The 8733-nt window shown below is 39.8% G+C and overlaps 1 long non-coding RNA gene across 2 annotated transcripts; it reads right to left on the bottom strand.

Annotated features, from left to right (window-relative positions):
- Positions 1 to 717: 717 nt before the first annotated feature.
- LOC141331191 (uncharacterized) lies at positions 718 to 3493 on the bottom strand. Of its 2 annotated transcripts, XR_012355242.1 has the most exons (4): positions 3454 to 3493; positions 2347 to 2471; positions 1890 to 1992; positions 718 to 942 (listed from the first exon to the last, which is right to left on the bottom strand). It is a non-coding gene; the product is annotated as an uncharacterized lncRNA (long non-coding RNA). The 2 variants fall into 2 exon arrangements; XR_012355241.1 differs by lacking the exon at positions 3454 to 3493 and having other exon boundaries at positions 2347 to 2871.
- Positions 3494 to 8733: the final 5240 nt, after the last annotated feature.

Below are 8733 nucleotides of genomic sequence, written 5' to 3'. Positions count from 1 at the left end.
ATATTTTCACTTACCTTACATCAATTGCTCGATCAATATTATCATCACATATTTTACATTTGTAACTGTAGGTACCACAAACAATTTAATATAGCTAAGTTTGTGTATTTTTACAGGTACACTCTAAAAAGTGCTGGGTTAAAAAATAACCCAACCATAACCCAGCTGCTGGGTAACTATGGGACAGAACACGCGTTGGGTTGTTTTGACCCAAGTGCTGGGTTAAATCATTTGACCCAAAATGCTGGGTTGTTTATTTGACCCAACCGCAGTGGGTCAGATTAACTGTGTTGCTGGGTTAAAAACTACCTAAATATTGGGTTATTTGTTGTCTTATTGCCTTGCTACCTTTATATTTACCAATAATAATATATAAATCACAAAAGAATGTAAAATTATTATTGTTTTTCTGTAATACAGTTACACAACACAAAAAAATGCATCTGTAAATGTCAATTTAATGAGTTTTCATATTTATTTTTAATACAGTTTTCAAATAGGTACAGCTGTCACACATTTTGTCCAACCCTTACAGACACAAATAACGGTTTTAGTAGATCAGTTTCTTTTAAACACAAAACTGTAAACAAGGCACACTATATTCATATTCTTTATGTCAACATTGCAGCAGCAGAATACTCAAAAATGAATTATTACCAAATTAGAATCATTCCAAACATTATGCCATTAAAACTTAGCCAAACAAAGAGTCCACCAGACAATTCTTACAATTTAAAACATGTTACAAGTGGCCAAGAAAAAAAACTTTTGCCCTCAAAAACTTCACACATGAAGACTTATGTCCATCAATATGATATACTGCAAGCTGGAGAAATTCCCAGGCAACAAGTCCGCTTCAATGGCATGGCCTGGAACAATGGCGATGGTCTAGAAATGTTGTTGTCTCATCCCAAGGCTCAAATCCACCATGTTGGTCCCCACCTGTTAATTATACGGCATTTAGTCTTGCAACATAACTAACATTTTAAGTTAAGTGTATTTTATGAACATAAACATAGAGGCATGAAATAAATGCTCATTTTGCTTCTCAACTTTTCATACAGTTGTGGTCAAAATTATTAGAACACTAGTATTTTCACCAGCTAAATAAGGCTTTAAGTCTGTGATTTCTCTTTTGCTGTAGTGTGTCAGTAGGAAATATCGGTTTACATTTCCATTCATTTTGCCATTAATTGTGATAATCCAGTGACATTTTTGTTTGCACAACAGCCAGTGGTCCACACAGGATCTGATCTCATCATCATCCAGAAGAACTGTGACAGCGTCTCCAAGATGCTCCAAGAGACCTGCCTGCAAAGCTACAGTACTGTTAAGAGTTTTAAGCACTTGTCTAAAAATGTCATAAAATGATGTTGTCAGAAATAATGTCATAAATAAATGTTCTTTATCAGTTAACCTTGATTAACTAAATTAAATCAACATTTGGTTTGACCATCCTTTTGCGTTTAAAGCAGCTTTTGCCCTACAGGAGGTGCACTTGCACATAGTTTTTCAGGTAGCTTTGCAGGTAGGTCTCTTGAAGCATCTTGGAGACGTTGTCACAGTTCTTCTGGATTTAGTCTGTCTCAGTTTGTTCTGTTTCTTCATGTCATTCCAGACAGACTGGATGATGATGAGATCAGATCTCTGTGGAGGATTGACTATTGTGCAAACAAAAACCTCACTGGATACACAATTAAAGGCAAAATGAATGTTTGGAAATGTAAACTGATATTTCTTACTGACACACTACAGCAAAAGATAACAAACACTGACTTAAAATATTTTTTTAGCTGGTGAAAATACTACTGTTATAATAATTTTGGCCACCACTGTGTTTATATATATATACACCCTTATTAGAGCAGAAAACGTAAAACAAAACTTACAGGTTGTACGTCAATGAATGGCCTCCGGGATTCCGTGGTTGTGGGTCTGAAGACCTTTTATCCAGAGTGGGCAGGACTTTGAAAGCACTTTCCCCTTTAGCATCTAAACCATAGGAATAATATGCAAACTGTGAGACATATTTTATAATCAAAACAACAAACTGAAACACTTTCATATGAAGATTTCTTCATTCCTTTAAATAATGCAAATTAATTCCCACCCTCATTCAACTACTGCAGGTTAAGTTTAGGTATGGGGTCAGATTCAGGGATGTAGAATATGCTCATACAGAATAAGGCATCAGTTTGTGCTTCATAAGTACTAATTGACAGCCAATATACAAGCTAATAAGCAACTAGTTAAGTGTTACTGTACCATTGTATTTACCAGTTGATGTGTGTCAAATACAGTTGCATATGTTTTTTATAGATTGACATATTATAAGAAAAAGCTTACCTTAAGTCATGTCACCTTATCCCTTGCTGAGCACTCGCAAGAATTAGGTCTGCAACTGTAGCCCAGTCTTCAAAAAGTCTGCCTCTGGATATAGCTTCCTAAAGTCTTGTGAAATCTGATAAAATCTGAAAAACAAATGTGGTTCAATAAGTTTAAGGTTTATACTGGTCTCCTAGTTTGTAATGCAACACAGGCATTCACTAAAATGTCGTTCACATGCCGCGCCTAAAAACGCGTGAAAACGCAAGACGCGTCGCTTTCTCATTCTTTCCAAAACGCAGCTTGCTCTCACATGGCGTCTGCCGTTGCTAAGCAACCATGTCCCGTGCCTGGAAAAACGAGCTTCCATTATGAGCGTATATAGGCATCTACATCTGAAATAACAAACTTCAGTGCGCAAAAAACACGACATGTGAACGTCCGCATACACCACGAGAGATTAAGTCTAACTTTACATACTGTAGCTAAGACAACATTACATTTAAGTAATAAACAATAGTACATACCAGTCATATTGTGGTTTAACATTATTAAAGTAACGTTAAGGGACATAGCGTTTTAGCTAATGCAGATAAGTTACCTCAAGGAAAAAAGCGCGAAAATGCTCAACATAAAACATATGGATCTATCGTTGGATTCGGCACGTCGCAGACATTTACTTGAAAAAATATGCCCTTAAAAAATAAATTTTTGTGTGGAATTATCTAATTTTGACAAAACATTACAAAGCCATACAGTATGCAGACAGTAAAGGAACTTACCCCCGTATTTCTGACCTACTCTTTCCAAAAGGCGTTAAAATAAAGGCCATGTGTATACTGTAAGTTATACAAATAACACTACACACACACACACACACACACACACACACACACACACACACACACACACACACACACTTTATATAACAATAAAGCGATTGTTGAGGCAAAAAAGTACATCGCTAGGGCTAGGCTGCTTAAGTTACAACGTTCGTCATTCACGGAATAAAATGCCAACCCCGCTCAGCGACATATCAAATATTGCATTAAACAGTGAAATCAGTGTGCTCTAAAACACAACTTATTAAAAATAAAGGTAAATAATGATATAATCATATTAATTTACCTTATAATCCTGCTTGCTGCGAGGTGCGTGACCGCCTGGCGACAAGACGAGTGAAGAATCCAGAATGTTCGATGAAGTGAAAAAAATAAACAAACTGGTTGGGTCAAAATAACCCAACCCAGGTGTTCATAGTGAAAGAACCCCTTATAGTCCATTAGACCCAGCATGATCAACCCAACTGTGTGTTTACAGTGCCTCAAACAACCCAACATTTTGACCCAGCACAATTAACCCAGCAATGTGTTTACAAAAATAACCCAGCACTTTTTAGAGTGTAGTAAAATGCTGTGTGCGCTGCTTATAAACACAAGAGAGAGATAATGATTCATGAAAAAGATGGTCTTTACTCATCTCACTTGCACAAAATAAATGCAGTAATAGAAATTACAGAAACGCACAAAATACACTGAAATAAACTGAGAATTATATGCATTTAAAAATTTGATGGGGTTGAAGTCATTCCCCCGGATCTTCTGCATCCACTCAGTCCGTAGCATGCAGCGTCAACAGGGAATGCGACGAAACGGTACAAAAATGCATACAATGATGAAGTGCTGAGTCTCCTCTCTTGAATCCTAAAAACACTCAATGTGAAAAAATATCTCTGTGGTAATGGAACTCGGTCGCTGTTGTCTCTCGCTCTCGCTGTCAGATCACCGGAAGTTTTCACCTGAAGTACTGGCCCATAGTGATGCGCCATTTTTTTTTTCTCAACCCGCGGGTCCCGCAATTATGAAATTATTTGGCCCGAGCCAGCCCGCCCCGCACCACTGTGTCTATTTTTACAACCCGCCCCGCACCCCCGACCATTAAATAAACAAACTATGCATTCTAATGCAAATGAAAACAGCTTTTTTTAGCCCGAAAGTGCTTTGAAACATCGCCCTTTAAACTGGCAACAACATACTGTACGATTATGAATATGAACCATAAATCAAATCATATTAATAACAAGATAATCAGTGATTAACGTTAGTGGTGCCAGAAGAAAAGTGGGTATATGCTTCATTTATGAATATCGTTTTAAACCTTATATTTGAACGCTTTCGTTTACTTGGACTGAAAGGTTAACAGGTTCACTGGTTTAAGATGACTGAAAACCGACAGTATCAAGCTGGTGCAGGCAACCTGACTCACAGAAAATCAACACTAATATAGGCTCAACAGCATACACAAAGAAACAAGCATTAAACATACTGCGGTAGAAAAGCACCATTACGATTGCAAACGTGACATTGATTTTATACAACAGTAACGTTAGTTCAATAAACTAGTAGTTTATATTAACTGACTTACATATTAGACACATCAACCGTTTTTGCAAACGAAATAGTTCTAAGCAACAGCAGAAACTCCTTGAATCTCCGAGCAACACAGCGTTGTTTCAGTACTGAATGATTTAGCATTTTTTAATGAATCGAGTCAGTGAACGAACTGGTTGAATCCATCTATGGTTGAATCCGTGACTTGCTCATTAAGACAGTGACTACTGCCACCTATTGGTGGTTCGGTTTTTAAAGGTATTGCATTTTTCCAATATTTTAGATTGTTTAAAAAAGTACAACAGTGCAATTTTACTGTGTAAATGCATTTTTTTGGAACCCTTTATCTTCATTAAACAGTCTAAGTAAATACAGTTTTATATATTTTTTATTTAATATTCAGTTTTATAATATTCTAATTTGATGTATTGATAATTTAAGAATTTTATGTGAATGATGACACATACAGTTAGTAAGGTTAGGAAAATGAGGTTAAAAAGGTGTCCTAGAAATCAATTTAAGGCAATTATTACAAGTATTCAGATTAAAGTAAGACCTTATAGAGTAGTGATGAGACTATTGCTTCAGAATGGATTAATTTACAGCAAAAAAAGGCATTTTTTTGCCCCGGATAAGTAAATTTTTCATTTGAACAAGTGAATGTCTAATTTACTTGTCTGAAGGACAAGCCCATTTCAAAGCTTAATGTTAATAAAGAGAAAGTTTAGTTGTTCTTTTTATTAAGTGAATCTATTGTTCCTTAGCATTGCAGTCAAGAAACCGAACCGAACCGTGGCTCCAAAACCGTGAACCGAACCGAATCGTGCCTTTGGTGTATCGTTACACCCCTAATATATATTATATAGTGCCTTGCAAAAGTATTCATACCCCTTAATTTTTTTCACATTTTGTTTTGTTGCAGCATTATGTTAAACTGCTTTAAATTAGTTTTCCCCACATCAATTTACACTCCATACACCATAATAATGACAAAGCAAAAACCAGATTTGCTAAATTTTTTTCAAAATAAAACACTTACATTCATAATGACTGATGACCGACACTTGTTTTACTTTGGCTAAACAAAGTATTCAAAACTAAAAAAATAATTATAATCTTCTGACATAGAGTATTATTTTATTTATTGTAAGATAATTTTTGTTAACAACACTTGTTATTGTCATTACAACAAGTTAAGTTTAACTTATTACAATTTATTTGTTACCACTCAGGGGTTTGGTGCATAGCTGTTTTTTTTTATTTATTTATTTTTTCAAATTTTGTGACAAAATATATTTACTAATCTGTTTTCAAAAAATGTAACTTAATTAAACTTATTTTGTCACTCATGTTAATTCCTTAATGTGATAATAAAGTGTCCTCTTTTCATTCTCAAAATGAGTTCCCTCTCATCAGTGTAAAAGCAACATTCTTTATTAATTTCATAACACATTAGAGCCTTGATTTGCCTGAATTGACAGGGAATAAGGTTAGTAAAACTGTTTATGAAACAAACCAAAATAAGCTTTACAAACTATTTTATTTCAGGGTTTTGATTATACTTTTACTTTATTCTTTGAAAATGCTAACAAAATTATCCCAATTATTCTTGAATTATTATTAGATTTTTAAGCAGTTCAAAACAACTGATGAACATAAATGAATTTGTACACATCGCAATATTTATCGCCGGAAAAAAATCTATTGCAATGTAATTTATTCCCATTATCGTGCAGCCCTAGGTGTCACACACACAGACGGATGCAGAGACGGAGGTAAATGCATATAAAAAGTAGGTAAGTTTATTAAAACAGCAGGTAAGTTTCAGGCGATTGCAATGTGGATATGAAAGATGGATAGTCTTATCTGAACAGTCCTTAGATGATGGTAATGTGGTAAGCCGGCATAGAGGAATGAGACAGAGTCCAAACTGGATCCAGGGAAGAGCAGAACAAGGGGTGTGATCCGTAGACCAGATGGTGAGTGACTGAATGGGGTGAGTATATATAGGGTGTGGTAAGTGAAGTCAGGTGCTAGTAATTAGTACTCAGGTGATCCTGAGCGAGTGGGAGGTTCTTCTGAGGGTGTGACTTCAGTGTGTGGTTGAGGTGACATCCTGACATTACCCCCTCCTCCAGGGGCGGCTCCCGACGTCGAGGGCGACCACGACCGCGAGGGGCAGGACGATCTGGGTGGTTACGATGAAAATCAGCCAGGAGTTGAGGATCAAGTACGTCGTCTCTAACCACCCAGGAACGTTCTTCAGGTCCGTACCCCTCCCAGTCGATGAGATATTCCAAGTGTCCCCTGCGACGTCGGGAATCCAGGATCTCTCGTATGGTGTAAATGGATGGTTGATCCAGGATCTCTGGAGGAGGAGGTCCAGCTTCAGCTCCGGTAGGCTCTGTGGCAGAGGGAAAGAATGGTTTCAGGAGTGATACGTGGAAGGTGGGGTGAATTCTGTACCTGGGTGGGAGCTGAAGCTGGTATGTGACTTCATTGATCTGCCTCAGGATTTCGAACGGACCAATATAGCGGGGACTCAGCTTGCGACAGGGTAGCCTTAGCCGGATGTCCTTGGTGGAGAGCCACACTTTGTCTCCAGGCTGGTATGATGGAGTAGGTCTCCTGTGAGCATCGGCAAAGTCCTTGTGTCGACGGATGGCTCTCTGGATGTGACGATGAGCTGAGTCCCACACTCTCTCGCTCTCTCGAAACCAGTAGTCTACAGCTGGAACATGAGTGGGTTCCTCCGTCCAGGGGAACAGCGGAGGCTGAAAACCGAGTACGCACTGAAAGGGTGTCAGGCCGGTGGTATCTTGGCGTAGGGAGTTTTGTGCATACTCGGCCCACGGGAGGAACCTGCTCCAGCTGTGTTGGTCATCCGAACAGTAGGCCCGGAGGTAACGTCCCAGCTCTTGGATCTTTCTCTCAGTCTGGCCGTTGGTCTGCGGATGATATCCTGAGGAAAGATTGACAGACACACCGAGAGATTTGAAAAAGGCCTTCCATACGTGAGAGATGAATTGAGGACCCCGGTCCGATACTATTTCCTCGGGGAGACCAAAGTGACGGAAGACGTGCTGGAAGAGGACCTCGGCGGTTTCCAAGGCCGTAGGGAGACCTCGTAGAGGGACCAGTTTACACGCCTTGGAGAATCGGTCCACGATAACGAGTACACAGGTGTTGCCTTCAGAGTTGGGAAGGTCCGTCACGAAGTCAACCCCGAGGTGGGACCAGGGTCGCTCTGGAACAGGGAGAGGCACCAGCTTTCCTGCGGGCAAATGACGAGGGGTGTTAGTTGTGGCACAGACTGAGCAGCTTTGGACGTACCTGATGACATCTCGGGCCATACTGGACCACCAGTAACGAGATTGGAGCAGCGAGAGGGTCCTTCTGCTACCTGGGTGTCCAGAGCCCGGAGATTGATGTACCGTGTCCAGAAGGTGTTGCCGTTGGGAGCTGGGGACATAGATCTTACCTTCTGGACACTCAGGCGGAGCAGGCTCTTGGAGAGTGGCGTCTTGGATCCAGGTGTCGATGTCCCACTGGATGGGGCTAACAATGATCTCAGGGGGAAGGATGTAGTCAGGTTCAATGGGGGCATCACTGGAGAATTGTCGCGATAGAGCATCTGCAGGTATGTTCTTTGATCCGGGACGATAGGTAATCTTCAGCTGGAATCGAGTAAAGAATAAGGCCCATCTGGCTTGTCTTGGATTGAGCCGTTTAGCCTCTCGGAGATATTGGAGATTCTTATGATCGGTTATGATCATGACTGGATGTTTAGCCCCTTCCAGCCAGTGACGCCACTCTTCCAAGGCGAGCTTGATGGCTAATAGCTCTCTGTTGCCTACGTCATAATTCTGCTCCGCCGAGGACAGCTTCTTGGAGAAGTAGGCACAGGGATGGAGGAGTGAGGAGTCACCAGCCGCTTGGGACAGCACTGCTCCGACGCCGATGGTAGAGGCGTCGACTTCGACCACGAAGGGACGCTCCGGATCCGGGTGGTGCAGAA

Source organism: Garra rufa, chromosome 1, assembly GCF_049309525.1.
Source record: "Garra rufa chromosome 1, GarRuf1.0, whole genome shotgun sequence".
NCBI lineage: Eukaryota > Metazoa > Chordata > Actinopteri > Cypriniformes > Cyprinidae > Garra > Garra rufa.
Note: the sequence above shows the minus strand (reverse complement) of the source record. Positions and strands in the feature narration are given on the sequence as shown.